The sequence below is a fragment of the Lactuca saligna genome, chromosome 3 (genome assembly GCF_052625555.1).
Source record: "Lactuca saligna cultivar CGN05327 chromosome 3, ASM5262555v1, whole genome shotgun sequence".
Taxonomy (NCBI): domain Eukaryota; kingdom Viridiplantae; phylum Streptophyta; class Magnoliopsida; order Asterales; family Asteraceae; genus Lactuca; species Lactuca saligna.
In genome coordinates this window covers 163,219,109-163,239,050 of record NC_136419.1, presented here as the reverse complement: position 1 = coordinate 163,239,050, position 19,942 = coordinate 163,219,109, and the positions used below count along the sequence as shown (strand labels likewise).

The window sequence follows — 19,942 nt, the reverse complement described above, 5'->3', positions numbered from 1 at the left end:
TAATGATTTATTTAACATATATTACTATATTAGGATGTGTCAAAAAGAAACATGGAAGTGTGTGCTAATTTTCTTTATCATCACAGGATGGGACGAGGGAGATATTGTTATCTACATGAAAAATTGGTATGTTCATTGTATTATTAAATTGTGAGTACTTGTATTTCACTATAATAATTGTTTCTTTTTTTTTTAAATGACTACAAGATTGAAGATAAAGTAATTGGCAAAGATGATAATCCCCCCCCCCCCCCCCCCCCCCCGCCCCCCAGTCATTAATGTGGTGTAAAGCATATCAAAATAAATAATGACACATTATGAGATTGTATGTTTTATGAAATTTTTATACCATTTTTATAAGTATATGTTATTTGACCATTTTGTCAACAAATTTTCTATTTAGCTTGAAAAAGAAAAAGAACCTCGAGAAGGGGACATGCAGCTTGATAAGGCCAAATATGTCATGATACTAGTTTTTGGCAAACAAAAAGGTAGGTCTGTAAAGGGGTTGTCTTCGGAGTTACATGAAACAAGGATTTCAATCTGCCGAGAAGCCAAAGATCGTCCAACAACGAGATGATTCAGCTAAACAGTGAATTAGAGAGCAAGAAAAAAGAGTGTGGAAAAAGATGATAAAATAAGGGTAGTGATGAAACAAACCAAAATATTAAAACAAGCTTTTTCCGCACTCAAAACTAAAGGGATTGAGGTACTAGATCTTTCAATTCCATAAGAGATGTTTGTATAAGAAGTTAGTGAAGTCTCCTTTTAAATCCCTTCAATACAATACAAAATTCAATATGATTCTCAATCTTCAGACAAAAGAAGTTTGTTTATTTTTTAGTTTACAAGAGCTATAGTTATAGTTTTTCTCTTTTTTGATGCATGTACTTTTATTAGTGTACAAGAGTGTTGATTTACAGCCTAGTGTAATTTGTGATAATTACTTAACAGTGTTATAATGCATAATATTGATTTTAGTTTATTCACATAAACTATACTTATTCTTATTTTTATTTATTCATGTAAGGTCATCTGTGGGCGGCAATGTTGAATTGAAGACCATTCTAATAAAAAAATCGCATACAATTGATTCCATAACACCAGTAAGTACAAAGTTAACATTCTTTTATTATAAAAGATTTTTTTTTATTTACACATAGCCTACTTATACTTTTATTTTGTATGTTTGTAGGTAATTTATGTGGACAAGATTGTTGCATCTAAATGCAGTCCAACGTAGAAAAACAAAATACAAACAAGACAACTGAATAAGTATATCCAGTAAGTAAAAATAAGTAAACATTGACAAGTTCAAAACTTTTAATATATTATTTCCACTTATTTAAGATTACACATATATGAGTACATTTATGGTTTTCAGGAATTTGAAATACTCAAGAAAATAAGTATGCAACCAAAAATACCATTAACTGGGGCACCGAAAGACATACAAGTATCTATTAAATCATCCTATGAATATATATATATATATATATATATATATATATATATATTTGTTCTTACTGTGCTATAATTCTTTGTAAGAGATTAATTGTGATCTACACATAGCAGAAGCAATAGCAAGAACCCTTATTGCTCGTGGTAAAGCTTACTTCTCAACATGAAAGCAATATGTTCATGGGATTCCACTACAATATGGTTGTTTTAAGGTATCAATTGAAGAAATGTTAAATGAGAATGCATATTTACCAAATCCAACTACCGGGTATAAATTAGTTGGAGAAGCACAAAGAGGTTTCGTTGCTTGGACAAAAAACCTTCTCATAGTACATGGACTAGTTTATTTATTTTGTTATATATTTTGAAGTATATTTTTTTAATAATATTTTTTAATGTTAGACGATACATAAAAATTGTGTTTCTATAGGTACCGACTACAACTTCAAGTACGAAGGGTAAAATTGTCAACCATAAAAAGCATAAAATATCTTACATACGGTATGCGACGCTAAAGAAAACGAGCTTCATAAATATGAGGAACAATTAATGTGGTTTTCATTTGTCGACTTACATTTCATTTTCTCTTTATATACATGCAAGGTACATTTTTATTACAATATTTTTGTATATTATTTAAGATGACTATATGATTAATGTTATTTTCTTTTATTCTTGTAATATATATATATATATATATATATATATATATATATATATATATAACTCTGTGTGTGTGCAACATTTTAATATTATTATCATCAATTTATAAATGTTATCAAATGTTAATTAGAATCATGATCACAAAATTAAATATGACCAAAGGGTAACAAATAGTAACACCAATTAGGTAAAATGTGAGATTTTTATGTATCACAAACGCCAATGATGGTCACATTTTTTACTTTATGATTTTCTTTATGTGGTTAAATAATATTATCCGTCACCATTTTACATAAAAGAATGTAACTAAAGGTAAGAAGTAATCACATCATTTAGAAAAAGGTGTGGCTTTACATACTGGTCGATGGTTTTAACAATTATTATATATATATATATATATATATATATATATATATATATATATATATATATATATATATATATATATATATACCATCTTAGTTTATATTTGTGGGCCCTCTACAAATTAAGATAATTATCTTAAAACTCAAGGAAATATACATTGGGCGCAAATTAAGATAATTGTCTTAAACTCAAGGGAATATACATTGGGCGGTGAGGATTCTATCTATGGTGATCCGTGTGATTTGTTTATAACCAATCAAAAACAGAGCATTCAATATCAAGGTTCAATACTAAGAAACGTTTGGGCGGCATTTTAACTTTAATCTAGGGTTGAATTCTAGGAGGGCAATTCAAATTTTTTGAAATCAGATGGCGTCTCTTTTCCTGTCTATCACTTTCTCTCACCCCATGATCGTATACCTCCTTCTCACTCCTTCTAAGCCCTAGATAATTGGTCATAACCATTGTGCCGCCTCCTGCTTCCCTTACCTGCACATTCATTTAAGCGATAATGAGATCATGTAATATTTTACGCAATCTCAGGTGTATGAGATTTCAACTTATGATATCGACTCTCACATACCCTCATAATCTATTTTGATTTCTATAAGTCAAATTTATGTTGACTATGACAGATATTTGTTTTCAGTCCGAAGATTCATGAGTCTTGAGTAAGGAACGGGTAGATCCAATCAATCTTCAAGCATAAACCTCCAAGCCATTGCGATTGTCGTGACCGTCGCAATACCAAAAACGCAGAATCACACATTACGTATCAATCGCCGTCTCCATAAACCTTAAGATCTCTCTCTCTCTCTCTCTCTCTCTCTCTCTCTCTCTCTCTCCTGGGTTTTCTTTTATTTTTAAGTTGTCGAATGATTATGGATTGATGAACATAAACATTGTTTTTTTATTAGGGATTTCGGAACACCAGGAAGTTTTTGTGGATACGAATTTGGTGGTAATTGTTTTCTCTTCTTTACTTTATAACTGTTGAAACAAGATATCCGATGTTCATGTTTGATTGTTTTTGGTTTTTGATATCGCATGTTCGATCTTTAGTGAAGGAAACCTCTCGATAAACTTGCACACAGAAATCTCTAGATCTGACATCTGATTTGGAGTCTTGTAACTTTTGGAAATATCGCATCTTAGGGCTTCAGGAAACTGTGTCTTCTAACTTGAAAGATACAATGATTTTAATAATAGTTTGCATCCAGGTAAAACCAATATTATTTTGTTTATTTTCTGTAAAGAAATCTTGATGTTTTTGTTTGTATTTCAAATTAATGATGATGGAGTTGAAGATAAGTTAAGGATGACCTAATTATGCTACTGTAGATGAGTTACTGGGAAGCCTTTGTCATGAAATCTTGATGTTCTTATTTGGTTTCGTGGTTCTGCAGTAGCCAATAATGGAAGTCAGATAAATCCATGAAAGGTTGCACTTCAAAACAAAAGGTGCCATTTTATAACACTATATGATATTTACCCCCTAATACTTATAAAAATTGGGGAAAGCTTGAAAAGCTTGGATAAATAAAGAATAATGAGGTTTAGTTGATTGGAGATAGAAAGTTGTTGTCACCCTTGTCCAAGATCAAGGGTAATTAGGTATTCTTTAAACTTGACACTCTAATAAAGAGTAAAAAAAACCCAGATCGAAAGTTTTCATTTGTTTCTATTACAGGAAGCTATTGGGAATGTTTTAATGTGTTGGTGGTTGAAGGAATAACCAAATCAAAACCAAGGAGTTATCAGACTAGGTAAGAACTTATCCACTCTTATACAAGAAAAAGCAAGAACTATGTGAGTTCATATCTTCTCTGGTTTACAACATTAATTATAATTAGTTTAATACAAAAAAAAAAATAATTCAAGGTTATTAGATCGCACTAACTTACACTTTATAATTTTTTTTTTTGGCTATGAAAATATTACTACGACAAAACCCCTAAAGCCTAGAACTCAGTAGATCACTTCTCCATGACATCTTGATTGATCAACTACATTATCTATTCAAAATTAGATCTGCAAAGGGTCAAAGCTCTGCCATTTGTTTGTCTAACATCGTGGTAATGTATTTATTGTGATGTGATTGAGGAAACTTAATGTTTTGTAGGATATTGTGATTTATGTGCCCGTTTTACTAAAAACATGTTTTATGTTGAGGAAATTGGCCTATTGTTGATTTGATAAGTGTTGTTTTTCCCTTGATCCAACTTTGTATGTAGAAGCTTTTATTTTTTATTTTTTATTTATTTATTATATATATTTTTTTTGTAGTTGTTTACCAGATATGGGCCAGAGTAGGTTTGTGTATATTCGACTATGTATGTGTGTATGTAAATGTATGCATTTATATGACTATATGAGTGTCTATAAAAGGGGTTGGGGTACTATAAATGGAAACCTACCATGTGTATAGGTTCTGCTACTTTTATCATTAGATATTTTTTGTTTTAGCCAAATCACTCAAGTCAACATGGGTGGATTGCTTGAAATTTTTCTCTGTCATGAGTCATGAAGGCATATGATACTACTAGGATTGAGTTGAATTTTTAGGGTTGAGACGATTTGCATCTATTTGATCATCATTCAGATTATTTCTGTATATGGTCTGTTGTTGAATAATAAAGAATAATACGTTCAACTAATACCTTTTGTATGATTTTCCAGGTTTCTGTGAAGACTAGGTACAATAAGCTTGAGAAGTCCCAAGAGATGATCAATTGGATGAAGGAGTATGGCGTAGACACCATTAGGTTAGGTTATATGGATAAAGTGCTTAGTGTTAGTATGGTTTAGGAGTGTTTCATTTGTTTAAAGTGCTTAGTGTTAGTATGGTTTAGGAGTGAACGATTAATGTTATATTAATGTATAAAATAGTTTCTGAGTTAAATTCACATTTATGGATTATCTATTTCAATTAGCTATAGTGCATAAGTGGAGGAATGACAAATCTGCTATGTGAGTTGGTGGAATTTACGTTTTATTAATGGCTATATTTGTATAATGAATAGCTATATCCATACAGTGAATTAGAAGAATGGTTTAAGTTTCATCTTCAATCATTTTGAAGCTTTTTAATGTTTTTAAGAACCATCTTAAGAAATAAGAACCCCTCTTAAAACAGGAAATATAAATTATTTACCGACTAAAAATGGTATGGTAGAGTTTTTATTCCATTATTTTTTCTTGACCTGCGACCTTCTCTCTTTTACTTAGTTAACTCATAAAAAAGTTAATTTCCAAGGAACTAAGGTTAGTATTAAAGTAACACATAACTGATTTTTTTTTTTTATTTTTTTTTTATTTTTTTTATTTTATCATATCATATTTCTATATTTCTTTGGCTTTTTATTTTTCTTGGTAGTTTTATTTCCATCATCTGCATATTATATCTCGTATAAAAACAAAAATTATCACCAAGGATTAGATTTAATCTTTTATTTTTTATTTTTTATTAATATAAGTAAAATAAGAAAACTAAGACATACTTGAAAAAAGAAACTGAATGTGACAAACCAGTGATTAGAAAATAGGATTTAATTACAATTTTATAATTTTTGGTATATTGCCTTTTTCAATTTTGGTCGAGGGGTAAAATGCTTATTTGAAAATAAAGAAAACTACCAAGAGAAAATAAATTGATACAATTTAGGAACTGAATAAACATAGATATACCGTTATTACTTTGTCTATTGGTGGATGATTCGTTGCAAACCCCTTCCCCCAATGTCGTTTAATTAAATAATTCAATGTTACATGATTGGGAGAGGGAAATTAAAGTCCCACTATATCTAAATCGATTTTCCAAACAAATACTAGAAGATAGTCTACTTTACTTAAAACAAATATCCGTTTTACACATAATAAAATACCATCTAACGATTATATCATACAATTGTTGTGTTATTTAGAAAATTACATGCTTGCGAATAGACAAATCAATGAAATACAATATGCCGAAAGAAAAGTAATACACAGGAAATACTTATTTAATGCGGGTTTAGAGGCAACTAATAGCCAAAAGGAACAAATTGTCTAAATGAAACAAATCGAAAGGAAAAAATTTGATGACCACCAAAACAGAACTTCCGTTTGAACACTAATCGCCGGAATGAAACTAATCACCTCCGCCGCATCGTGCGGGTATCCCACTAGTATATATATATATATATATATATATATATATATATATATATATATATATATATATATATATATATATATATATTATCTATTATAGTCATAACTGTTTCATTATTAGAAATTAGAATGTATGCATATTATAGCATTTATCTATTATAGCATTCTACTTCTTCACATATATATATATATATATATATATATATATATATATATATATATATATATATATATATATATATATATATATATATATATATATATATATATATATATATATATATATATATATATCCCCAAATAAATAAAGAACTTTTTACCATTTGTCAAATTCTTATGCAATTGGATATATGGCATTTTCTTGATTTTTTTATTTATCTAATATTCCACTTGTCAATTTATTGTAATGCCACCTAAGCAATAGATAATGCAGATGCATATTTTTGAATGAAAACACACAGATATATAATGCTATTATTATTTCCTAAATTTTAGTCCACATATAAAGCAAAGATACGTTTGAGTTATTTGAAAATTTTGGTCAATATGCTATTTTATTTTGTTAAAATGGCACAGATATCAATTTTGTAAAATTTGTTTTTTTGGATTTCAACCTTATTTTTCCCCATTAAGTGATTTAATGTGAAATACTAAAATGTTTGGGCCTTAAAGTAAAATTTGAATTGGTTGCTAAGCAAAAATAAATCAAACTAAAAGAAACAAAGAAACTAATTTTTTTTCCCTGCAGGGGTATACCGATTTTTTTTTTTTTTTTTTCAATTAACCTCAAAAGCTTTGTTTTATTTTTGGTTTAACAATTAAAATTTTCTTTTTTTATAATAGCCATTGTATTTTTTTTATAAAACATATATTTGTGTCATACAAAGCATAATTGGTTAATATAAAACTTTAATTTTGAACAGGGGAAATTTGGGAAGGGGCATTTTTATCCTTTTATTATCAAACAAAGTTATTTGTTTAAAGGTGTGTCTTAGTGAATAACTGAACTCAAATGTGGTATGAAATGTTAAAGATCTTTGTGTTAATTTTTGGTCATCCAACACACATTATCTTTTACTTGTATGCGATTGTTGTTTATAGCCACCAAATGTGAAATATTCATATTAATAAAGATGGATAATGTTCCTGATGGATATGTTTTTTTGAGGTTGAATTTGTTAATACAACTTAAGTTCGGTATAATATTGACATAAAAACAACCCATGAGGTTGAATTTGGACCAGACTTAGATTGGTAAGCAATATATAAAAGCTAAGTATCAAGTCTATCAAGTCAGAAACATGTGGCTATTAACAGAGCTTCCTTCTCATGATATGTGCTAATCTGTGAAGTATATGAAAAGGGAAACTTATTGTTACTATCTCTTTTCATTATTGACAAATAGGTGGGCTGCTATCACGATCCAAACAAACTAAATTAAACAATCTAATACTAGCATTATACAAAAGATTTGGGAACAAACAAAGGGGTAGGGCACTAGGGCTGCTACGTCCTTGCCAACAGATTTAGAAGTTAGAATAATAGAAATAATATTACTAGCAATTTACATCCTTTTGTCCAACTCCCCTAGAAAACATATACACGAATAATTATTGGAAATAACCCAAACAACATATACATGAATAAAGAGAAAATGAGATGTTCTTGTATTCTAAAACATACACCGTTCATACCTGTTGGGAGGAAGTAGAAAACCGATTTTAGAAAGAAGGGAGACCGCCAGAATGAGAGGGAGACCGTCGGAATGAGAGCACCTGCAATTCAGAAGAAAACAGAATGAATCGGGAAAACAACATGGTGAAAGGCTAAAGGAGTTGACGAGGGAAACGGTGGCCAATTGACGATCGAATCTTCCCTATTGGCTTACAGGAAACGGCGATTTCGCCTCAGCTCACAAACAGGTGCTGTGGGTGCGAGACTGCCGGTGACTGATTGGGAAAAGGGATTTCAATCCAACGAAACCCTATAGGGACGATAAGTCCTTCATATACCTGCCCATTAAAACGGGATCGTTCCAGTTTTCCTTATATATACGCATTATATATATATATATATATATATATATATATATATATATATATATATATATATATATATATATATATATATATATATATATATATAAATTTAAGTTTGGGACGATACGTCGTCCCTACATCTTTTTCGGATACCCGCCATTTATTTTTCTTCCCGCTCAGTTTTGCATAAACGATTTATCGTCACTGTAGGTTTGGAAGTCAAACTAAATTAGTCAATATAGTGACCACTTGTCGTCCCTATACGATCCTCTATGGCAACGACATTTGTTGTCCTACAGTGTAGACTCATATTCTTGTAGTGTTCTTGTGTGACAGATGCGGAAACGACATGTAGGTAAGCAAGGGGGAGGGTCGGGTGGCTCAGCACTCAGGCGGCGAAGAAAGGTCGCCTTTTTGGAAGCACTGATAGCAGCTTACTAGCGATCGCTCACCACTACCGCTAATCTCCTTCTCCTACTGTTCCTTACAGCGTTCTCTTTTTCCTCTCCCAATGAAATTCGTTCCTCACATGCATCCCTTTTGATCTTCCAACTTTTATCTCTCCGTCAATTACACACTATTTGGGTTTATTTCCGGATCCGACTTTGTTTTTTTTTTATTCGTTTCCAACTTCTTGGGGTTTATCCTTCCGCCTTGTCATCAGGTGAGATTTTACCGATTAATTTAACCATCCGTTTTTCATTTCGATTTTCTCCATAAGGGTAACGTTTCACTTAAGGATTTATTTTCCCTTTCTTGAAATCGCAATCAGACCTTGAACGGTGGTTGCTCACCAGATATATAATAATCTACTTCCGGTCTGATGGTTTTATTTGTGTTTCTTTTATTTGATTGGTTTTGATTTCTCTCTGTTTAAATAGCGTTCAGACCGTCAGCAAGAACAGCTGAAGTCTCTGCCTGTGGAGGTTTGGGAATCATGAAGAGATGACGTCGAAGTTATCAATGTCTCTCAATTCCTGTGGATAAAAACCCCCAAGGCAGCTTCACTCGAGGACATGATTCATATAAGAGCATCGTCTTCCTTTTAATGACTTCATTTGAAGATCATCGAGCTTAGGATTGCAGTTTGTTGATAGGGTGATACAGGTAATGGAACAATATGGAATCGTTTGCTAAGTTTGATTAGACGTTGAAACATTTTCCCACCAACTGTTTGTTAAAAGTTTGTACTTAATTCTCAAAATTTTTATCTGGTCTGTAACTGATATCGATCATCTATTGGTTTATGAGATTTGATCAAACAAACAAATCACAGAATAAAACATTGGTTTTTGTTTTTGAATCCTAGGTACACCTTTGGCAAACGTTACTTTTTGGAGCGAGCTTTTGACTGATACTATTAAGGTTAGTAGTATAATATTGTATATAAAAATTGATTAATTGTTTGTATATTAGACTTGTGATTTTCTTTGTGGTTATTCACTTATTTGTATAAATATGATTTAAGGGCCTTACGAGCCTAAGTGTATTCCTTCATGGAAATTGAAATGATGATAAGTAAGATGTGCTATGTGCGAGAAATTGTCTCGTATAATTAAAGTGATGATCCTCCAATGAACAGGTAAGAGTTTAGTTTTTTTTTTTTTTTTTTTTTTTTTTTTGAGAAAATGAACATACGATGTTTTAACCTTTTTAAATCTTTCATCACAATTCTAACATTTTCGTTTATTATTCTTAAAAATTTGCTTGGGAGCTTGATATCTTTAAGTACTTTGAGTTGTCTTGACCGTTGGAGCTATCTTAAATATAGTTTTTTATTTATTTTTATTTTTTTTATTTTTTTTATTTTTTTATTTTTTTAACTTTTTCTTTTGAAATACTAGCTTCATTTTATTTATCTAGATGGTCATAACATGAGGATCTTTTTAATTATAAGGATTCATTATTATTATGTTTCTTTTAGAGTTAGAGTGGCTTGAGCAGGTGAGACAACTTGAGAGAATTTGTTTTCTTGAGCTTACCAATCACTCAATAAAGTCTTAACAAGTTAAAGTTGCTTGAAGAAGTTTGCCTTTTTTTTTTTTTTGTAAAAAAAAATCAATATTTTCATAGATAATATTCATAGAGGAATGAATGTCTTTGTTTGTTTGATACTGGGAAAGTCATTGAAGCTTAATTTAAATTTTCTCAATCATAGTTTCTTGGAAACATTTTTTTATTGATGGACTGATAGAGATAGGTATAATCATAAGATTTACATCCCCATAGTTACAATTAGATAGATATTTATCTATTATCTCATGTTCTTTGACATTGCATCTTTTGAAAAATTTGATTCCCGCTTTTAGAATATTAGCCTGTATACGTCAATGGGTTACAATTTCCATTAAAGATTAATTAATTTTGTATATACATTCATAGAAAAGAACCTCCTTGAGTAATTAGGTGTAACAAGTATTATGGTAATTATGATATACAAAAGCCGAAAATACCCTTTTTCTCTTGATACTTCTCCGATCTTTTTAAATCCATAATACCCTTTTCTATAGTTGCCTTATTTTTAATTCAATATCATAAATGAACTTTATAAGCAACATTCTTTGATTCACAATGCTCTACTTAACTGGTTATGCTTTCTCATGTCAGGTTATCAGTGATCTACTTGATCCAGCAAGGAAAAATCTGCATGAGAAGATTGACAGGTTTCTCCATTAACTTAACATAATTACATATTGCATAATCTTCATGTTTTTCGTTCTTTATCATGTTATAGGGGCAATATTTGAATATCTTACAATTTTGTCCCTAAAAGGATTTTTCTATGATTTTTTCCCATTGATAATTAATAATATCTTACAATTTGACACTTTTTCTTATTAATGCAGCCTACCATATCATTTTTATATGAATTCATTTTTGTCGTTATAGAATCACATCAACACATGTAAATTTAGGACACCAATGGTTACTGTAAAAACGACATGTAAATTCTCCAAGTGCGAGGGTAATATACATGAAATGGCAATGTACTTCAAAAAAATATGTTGTCGTTTGATGTAAATTACATGGTTTTTAAGGCAAAGGTAGAAGTGTCAACCTATTAACAATCTTATATTACAAACAGAAAATAACACATATAATGGGAATTTTTTTAAATAAAATGGACAATTTTTGCATTTTATTTTACAAGACATAGACACAGGAATGTTATACAAAACATAACAAAATGGAAGTATGTTTTTAATTTTTGCATTTACCCCAAACATAAAAAGATAAAATCAAGGAAAAAGGGACAAACAAATGAAAGTGCGTTGCTGGAAAATGGGATTTTTTTCATTAAAAAGAATGTAGTTTCACTTCATGTAGTCCTCCTCTTAATTTCTGCAAAAAACAGCAATGTACTTTTAAAGTACATTGTTATAATCGACAAAAATGGTTCCTTTAGAAAACTCAAAATACTAAGAATTGAAATAAGCATCTATTTAATTTGAAAAGTCTGTATTTAATTTATTTTCACCTTTAATTTGCTGAAAATCGACAAGTTGTTATGAGGATCATAAATTTCGTTTGTAACCGTATATTCAATTTCTAAATGCAGGTTATAAGAGGCATACACGAAGAAGCGGTATATCAGTAATTTTACTTTTTCGGTTAAAAGGTTGTAGAATGGACACGTGGCCTAGAGGGCGTCTTTTATTAGATAGGGAGATATAGTTTTTTATGAACACGTGCTAGCTGGAATGAAATGATTTGAACAGAATGTAAAAGCAGAAACCCTGCACGTTTTATCTTGTAACTTTTTTTTTGTTGTACTTCTAACTATATATATATTTTTTTATTTAGCACGTTATGATATGTGAATGTTTGTTTGTGGTGGAGTGGAGTGGACTAGAGGGCAAATACGTAAATCTTCAAATTCATTCGACTGATTAAAAAGTAAGTTGTACATGACATTTGGAGGCTGATTAATAAGTAATTTGTACATGACATTTGGTCGTCTAAGCAGTTGCAAACAAAATAATGCAGAAGATAAAGACAATTGTTTGGTATATGGAGGTTTGTAGGGCACTTCACCAAACCATGACACTGATGGCATGAGTTCGACACTTCTCACCAAGGGGGATATTGTAATGGTCGAAATATCTAGCGAGGTGTCAAAGTCCAATTTGGTATGTGGTGTATCGAAGTGAACTACTTCGCTATATATGCCTTATGTAAGGCAACGTTAGATGTCAAAGCGTAGAGTCAAGTCCTGACATATTTTTTGTGAGTCTGTATCACCCTACAAATAGGGTTAGTATAGAAGTAGAGAGTAGCTCTTGAGCATTTCGTTATGTTTTTCATTCAGACTAATTAACAAGCCAAATAGAACTTATTTACTATTGTGCTCTAAATACTTTTTGTCATTGATTTTGTTCTTAATACTCGATTCAAACGCACTATAAATTATCCTAGATTTGGTTTCGTGATACAATAGTATCGAAATCACAGATTTTAGAAAGTTACTGCAATCACGATATTCTTATAACCCTAATATTTAAATATATATATATATATATATATATATATATATATATATATATAAGTTTAATTATATTTATCTCACATCAACAATTGAGTAAAAAGTATGTGGTTTTCGCTATTTACCGAAAAGAAGAGTGACGGGAAGGTTTATTATGGATTATTTTAGCAATCTTGTTTTCAAGCTCCTCCCTGTTACACTGTTCCATGGAGTTATTTGAGTACAAAAATTAATTAGTAAAATCATAAAGCTATTTTGGATCCTTTAAAACAAATGGTTATTGTAAATTTAATTTGTAATAGTCAAACTTTTATAAAAAAGTTATTAAAAGTAGACAAGTAGATTTTGTTTGGATTATTTAGACAAAGGATTATGATGGATTGATTAAAAAATGAATTAGTATGGACTGTTTAAAAAAATTACTATGTATAAAAGTTATCTTCTAACAATCAAGCATCCTAAATTTATTATGGAAATATAAGTTTACAATGAATAGTTTATATAATCTCTAATCAAAATGTATGAAAGTTCTAAAAATAGAAACATTTTCAAATTGAACTGAGTTCGATATCGACTCATAGAAGAAAGAATGTGGGAGGTTTCACTATAAAATGGTTGTATTTCCATCCTTAAACTTATTTGGATTATAGTCAAATCTGGTTCAAGACTTCGTTTAAACTGGTTTTAAACATTAAATATTATTTTTGCATGCTGAATCGGTGTTGATTTAATCTTCATCTACTCCAAAAAAAAGACCTTTCATTTAATATTCATCTACTCCAAAAAAAAAAAAGACAAGTGTCTTAAGGTTGAACTGCTCTGAGATAGATTGAGTTCAACAAAGTTAGAAGACTATCACATAAACAGGAAACCTTTTGGCTTTATGTTTCAGATTTGCCACTACAATCTGTCGTGTATATTATTGACTGTCATGGGTATAACCCATGATACCGATAAGTGTAGTTGCAAAGAAATCAAGTATTAACAATGAGATCAGAGTAAAGTAAGAATGATGAACACAATATCTAAATAAAGTTTGTTTGGCTCAATTATGCTTTCAAAAGTACACAGAGAGTTTTAGACAAAATCATGAAAAGTTCTTATCAATCTCTAGTATATCTCCTTATTTATAGAGATATAGAAAGCACAAAAAAAAATAGAAGAGACTTTACATGAAAGATTCGAAAAAATGTCGTTATAATAACATTACAAACTATCAAAACTATCTATGACATTCGACACCTCACCACACTATTCGACATCTACATTCTCCCCCTTTGTGAGAAGTGTCGAGTCTAAGATGACAACATTGTAGTAGCTAGGTGAATAACTCTTCGAACTTCAGCATACCAATTGATCACCTTTCGAATTTCACCTTTATCCTTTTCATTTTTCTTGACACAAGTGTTCATTTGAGTCATGATATTTTTGTAATGAGAATTAGGATACCTCTCAACATCACATACTTGAAACATAAATTTTTTGTTGTTACCCTTCTTGTTTTTTCCAACAAACACAATTTCTAGAGGTTTCAAGCAAATCTCTTCGTCTTCATAATCTTTCAAGCTAGCTTTACTCTTTAATATGGACTCAGGAACAATAATCTATTTATCCAATGATAATGCTAACTCAACATTTGTTAATGCCAAAGAACCATAGTATCCATAAATAAACACTTTCAAGTAAGTAAAACCCATCAAACATCTTCTTTGTTTGTCACTTGCAGCTTCGAAACATCAACACTCTTCATTATCTTAGCAACAATCATCAGATCATATAGATTCATTAAAGGGAAGTCTTCAATCGAGAATTCGAATGCAACATTATTGGTTTGGACTACATGATATCGATAATTTTGTAACATACCCTCAAATAGAACATCTTTTGATACATTAAGAACCCGAACTATCTTGACTAAAGACCATATCTCCTCCTCCCTTTTCCAAGCACTGCATGGAATCGAAACTTCATAAGTTTGAATTCAATCTTGTCTTTGTATTGATCTGCAATCTCAAACTGGTCATCCAAGAGCATCATTTTGTTGATTGTGAAGTCCAACTGATTGAAGTTAGTGCTCTCTATATCATAGCTTTACTTCGGTATTTTTTCAAAATCATGATTCTCCTCTGAAACAACTAAATCTTCGATATATTCATAAGAACAAAGCTTTGAAGGATCACCTTTGTTGAGACCAGGAGGGTGATTTGCTCTTTGACAAAAAAATACTTTGGATTTGTTTTTTTTCTCTATCTCGTTTTCCAGAGAAGCTTTCTTTTCTTCTGTAGAAAGCTCAGTAGAAATATCCTTACCTTTGTTCTGTATTTCTCGAGTAGTAAGAGGTGGTTTCAAAGAACTTGAACCTCCACTTGCAGATCAAATTACAATTCTCTTGGTAATTGGTTTTTTTTTTGTTGTTGATGATGATGTTATCATGGATTTTTTTGTTGGATTAGGTGTCTAAGTTCATAACTATTCTGGGATGTACTTGACCCGATCAACATGGTCTATTTGGGTTGCATGGCATCATGCATTTGGATAAACCAAAATGAGAGAAATAACACTTATGGTTTATTAATATATTATAAGTTCTAATATATTAACAATATTATTTAATTAGTATTGATCAGGAATTAATTTGATATTAATTAAGTGATCAAAAGAAGACTAATTAAATATATGGGTTGATTGTGTAAATCACTTATACTTGTATAGTGGGCTAATGCTCCATGGATTATCAAGTTGGGCTAAAACCCATAGGATGCTACATGGTGTCTTTGAACCCATGGATCATGGAAATGAAGAGCCATGTCAATTAGGGTTTACTTGGTGTAGCCCTAATTATGACACATTATATAAGAAACATGTTGTAGACCAAAATCGGCACTAGTGTGTGAAAAAGAGGGCATATATGATTTTAGTAGTGTTCTATTTCTCTCAAGGTTATTCAAAGTGCATATGGTGTTGTGTGAGACATTTGAGGCCGCACACTTGGGGTGCTAGTCTCACAAGGTTTTCAAGGAATCCAAATCACTACAAGGTATGTATTTCTAGCTTTCTTTTATGTTTAAAGTTCCCCTTGTATGCTAGATATGTTAAGAACCTTGGAAAGTTAATTTTGCATGTATCACAGATAAAACATAGATCCAAGGTTTCTAGGGTTGTATGTACACCATAGTAGTGTTAGAATGCTCAAAACCCACAGTGGTATCAGAGCCTAAGCTTGTTTTCTTGTTATAGTTGCAAAATTGGCTGAAAAATCGAAGTTTGTTGCAGTCTGCTCAGCAGACTCGCCGAGTCGATGAAGGGACTCGATGAGTCCAAGGCTAAAGTCATCCAACTTGTCGAGTTGGTTCTTACACTCGATGACTTGGACCCCTAGACAACATATCTTCGGCTGTTTGGGTTGGATTGGACTAGAAACATTACCATAAGCTGTTTTTCAACTTATAAACCTGTTTTTCATGAGGTAATGTTCATGCTAATCCAATTACAAAGATAATTGTCAATAGATTTTTTGTATTAGTTTAATGATTAGGCTAATTACATGAAAAAGTTTGATTAAATTATCTTGTTCTTATGAGTTGCTTAGATTAATAGAAATTTTATGTGAAATTGTTGTTTTCAATCCAAATTAATCTAAGAGTTGGTTCTAAAATGTGTTCTTGTAACTTGTCCTCAAGTTATATGAAAAGTTACATTTAAGATTAATAAAACTCATAAATATTTCCATAGGTTATGAACAAAGAAAAGTCACATTCTTTTAATATGTTAAAGTCTTCCATAACTTGTCCTCAAGTTATGGAACTTGAAGTGTTTTTGGATTAAAACTACTTTAAAAATATATGTGATGGAATTGAATAGTTTTGAATAGTTTCAAAACTTGCCCTTAAGTTTTGGAATTTGAAAAAGTTTTCCCTTATGAATACTTTAATTCCAAGTTGAACCCTTAGAATTTTAAAAGTTAAAATTCAACCCTTATACTTTATAATATTATAAGTTAATAATAATTATATATATATATATATATATATATATATATATATATATATATATAAAAGAGTAAAGTCGTTTTACCATTAGTAGGCCTCATTCACGAAGCCGGTCTATAAGGGGGTATAAGGTTACTGCCTATAAAATGGCAGTTTAATGGGTGTCCACTCTCTCCCACCACTTCCTTGACTGGTGGAGGGTCGTTAGCCGAATGAGTAGGAGAAGGACTATAATTCTCCCTTCATTAGATGTATTAATCATAAATATAAAGTAACTAAACCTTTTATAAATTCCCAATCTTAGTTACTTTAGGCAAATGTGAATTTGGTGCTAACCCATGAAATTACACTTTGCACTTTGCTTAAGTCGGTTAGTGGAGCGCGTGTGGGTAACCAGCACACTAGCTGGACATAACAAGGTAGGCAAAGGGTAACTTAATATTTATCATAGTATCGGTGGAGCTCGTGTGCTTAACAAGGACATTGATTAAGGGTTAAATATTAAGGGTACCAAGTAATTTGCATGGTTACTTCACACCATGTTTTGTGATCCTCAACATCCTAGTCACAAAACCTAAAAGGCACACTCGAGAATGAAACATGTCATTGAACAGTTCAATGAATCTCAAAAAGATCTAGGAGTTTCAAATCCAAGTAAAACGTAATTAAATTATTTTGTTTTCATGGTGGAAATTCGTGAATCGTCATTCGCCTACCTTCAAATGTTCTATAGCTTGGATTACAACATCCCTCTTCCAACTTATAAAATATTGTGTTGGCTCCAAGCTTTAATATTTCATATTGGGTGTTGTATTAAGGACTTTAAATCATACTTCTCTTCCTCCTCCTCCTCCAATTATTCTCCTTGACCTACAAGATCAAAGACTTGAAAAGTTCAAGATCACTCAAACCCTGCTCACAATGAAACATGAAGATGGAAGACCTGTGTGCACTCATGTCTTAGGAATGAAGTTACACATTGACAGGTTGAGAATTTTGGATGTCATTGTTGCAAGGAAGTTGGCTATTATCTGGATCCTTCAGTCACTTCCTAAGTCATATAGTTAGTTTATTAAAGACTATTATGTGACAGATCACGGCATGACCCTATTAGATCTTTATTATTTTCTTATTTCTACTGAATCAAAAATGATTTGGCTAATAGTTAAGAAAATATGGGTGGAAGGTCTACTTCTCAAACTTTCATGGACATGGACAATGGTAACATTGGAAGTCCAGAAAAGCTTTCTCTTCCCAATGGAAAGGGATTGGCCTTGGTCAACCCGGTTGACTAGAAAGTAAAGAGAAAGTCAAAGTCTAGAATAGCCTTTTCTACCATCCTCGAAGAATCTATATGTTTTCATTGTGAAGAAAAAGGGCGTTGGAAGCGAAGCTTCCCTAGCTACCCGAAGGATCTGAAAAAGAAGAAGAATCAAAAAGTTTGACTCTGATTTAGGTATGTCCACTATCTAACTCTGTTAAGTTCCTTATTAATGATTCTGGTGTTTGGCAGGATCAAGCAAAGGGAAGGAAACTTAATGAAAGTGTATGCTGAATCTGATCATGAAGATGAATTTCAATCGCATGGTTCGAAGATCGGATTATTGAGCTACTACTTAGAGACTTATGATAGATTCCTAGGAAATATGTAATAGCATAGTTTTTATTTAAAGTTGCATTGTAAGGAAAAGTTTTTTGGCATTTTATAAATAAATAAAAATTTCATTTTATTTTAGTTTATATCCCCTTGCAATGACTTTTATTGCAAATTGATCTTTATATGTTTCTAGCAATAATCGAAATATGAATTTGATTCTTTCATTTGTGGTAGTGTCTAAATTTACCAAATAAGGAAAGCATCTCATCACCCAAGTTTTCAGTTGGATAGAAACTTGGAATCATACAAGTTGTAGAGTATGATCAATGAGAAATTTCAGCTTTGGAAAATTAAGACTAGTTCCTTGTTCTCATGTATATGTGACTCAAGTGAAGGACTAAGGGATCGAGTACACATTCTTGTGCACTGATCAAGGTCCACCACAAAAAGGTTGACAAGACTATTCGTCATGATTTACTAAGGTTTAGTAAATATGGTTATAATTACAAGTTTAAGTATCATTCTGAAACATTGAAAAAAATTTCAGTGTATGGCAGGACGGATGAGAACAAATCAGGTTAGGTAGAAGGATAAACGTTTCTCAAATTTTACAAGATGGGTGAGTACTTTAGTATCATGTTTTGTGTTCATCTTAATGATTAAGAAACCATGTCACAATTGGTCCTCTAAAGACATCTTAGTGCGTTCATATGGCTAAGAAGAGGAATCAAGAAATATTGAAATGGTTAAATAGAGAACATGAGTCATACTTCATTCCAAAAACAATTCTTACAGTCATACTCCAAGATTGTAACATGAGTGGCATATCTTAAAGAAAGGTTTATAACACTAGTCAAATGTAAGAGTAAAGTAATTTCAACTCTTGTACATTTGAAATTGGTAAGTGGTAACGTTTTGGATAAAACAGAGATCAACTTAAGGCCAATTGTCTGAAGTGTTGTTCTTGATAAAGAATCTACACTATCTCTTGAATATTAGGCGGGTGAGTCTTATATGTCAAGAGGGCAGTGGGAGTCTTAAAGATCTTGGAAAAACTTCCAGATCTAATTAAGAAGGAAAAAACCTATACTTTATCATTAACATGCACCTTGAGCTTTATAACCTATCATGTTGACATATTCCTATGTTTGTGCCTATTCCAGTTAAAGTTGGCTTTGTATTTGAGTTCTGA

At 31.1% G+C, this 19,942-nt stretch overlaps 3 long non-coding RNA genes across 8 annotated transcripts; 2 read left to right on the top strand and 1 right to left on the bottom strand.

Annotated features, from left to right (window-relative positions):
• Positions 1 to 2,643: 2,643 nt before the first annotated feature.
• On the bottom strand, positions 2,644 to 8,695 carry LOC145037421 (uncharacterized). Of its 2 annotated transcripts, XR_013678840.1 has the most exons (4): positions 8,531 to 8,695; positions 8,337 to 8,417; positions 3,814 to 3,890; positions 2,644 to 2,979 (listed from the first exon to the last, which is right to left on the bottom strand). It is a non-coding gene; the product is annotated as an uncharacterized LOC145037421 (long non-coding RNA). The 2 variants fall into 2 exon arrangements; XR_013678839.1 differs by lacking the exon at positions 3,814 to 3,890.
• LOC145037419 (uncharacterized) lies at positions 2,876 to 5,422 on the top strand. Of its 4 annotated transcripts, none has more exons than XR_013678835.1 (6): positions 2,876 to 3,011; positions 3,140 to 3,451; positions 3,553 to 3,710; positions 3,897 to 4,104; positions 4,181 to 4,256; positions 5,170 to 5,422. It is a non-coding gene; the product is annotated as an uncharacterized LOC145037419 (long non-coding RNA). The 4 variants fall into 4 exon arrangements; XR_013678838.1 differs by having other exon boundaries at positions 3,832 to 4,104; XR_013678836.1 differs by having other exon boundaries at positions 2,901 to 3,035.
• A 111-nt stretch (positions 8,696 to 8,806) lies between the features above and the next one.
• LOC145037418 (uncharacterized) lies at positions 8,807 to 12,487 on the top strand. 2 transcript variants are annotated; one of them, XR_013678834.1, is made up of 5 exons: positions 8,807 to 9,345; positions 9,563 to 9,788; positions 9,991 to 10,046; positions 11,289 to 11,344; positions 12,241 to 12,487. It is a non-coding gene; the product is annotated as an uncharacterized LOC145037418 (long non-coding RNA). The 2 variants fall into 2 exon arrangements; XR_013678833.1 differs by having other exon boundaries at positions 8,807 to 9,788.
• The last annotated feature ends 7,455 nt before the right edge of the window (positions 12,488 to 19,942 follow it).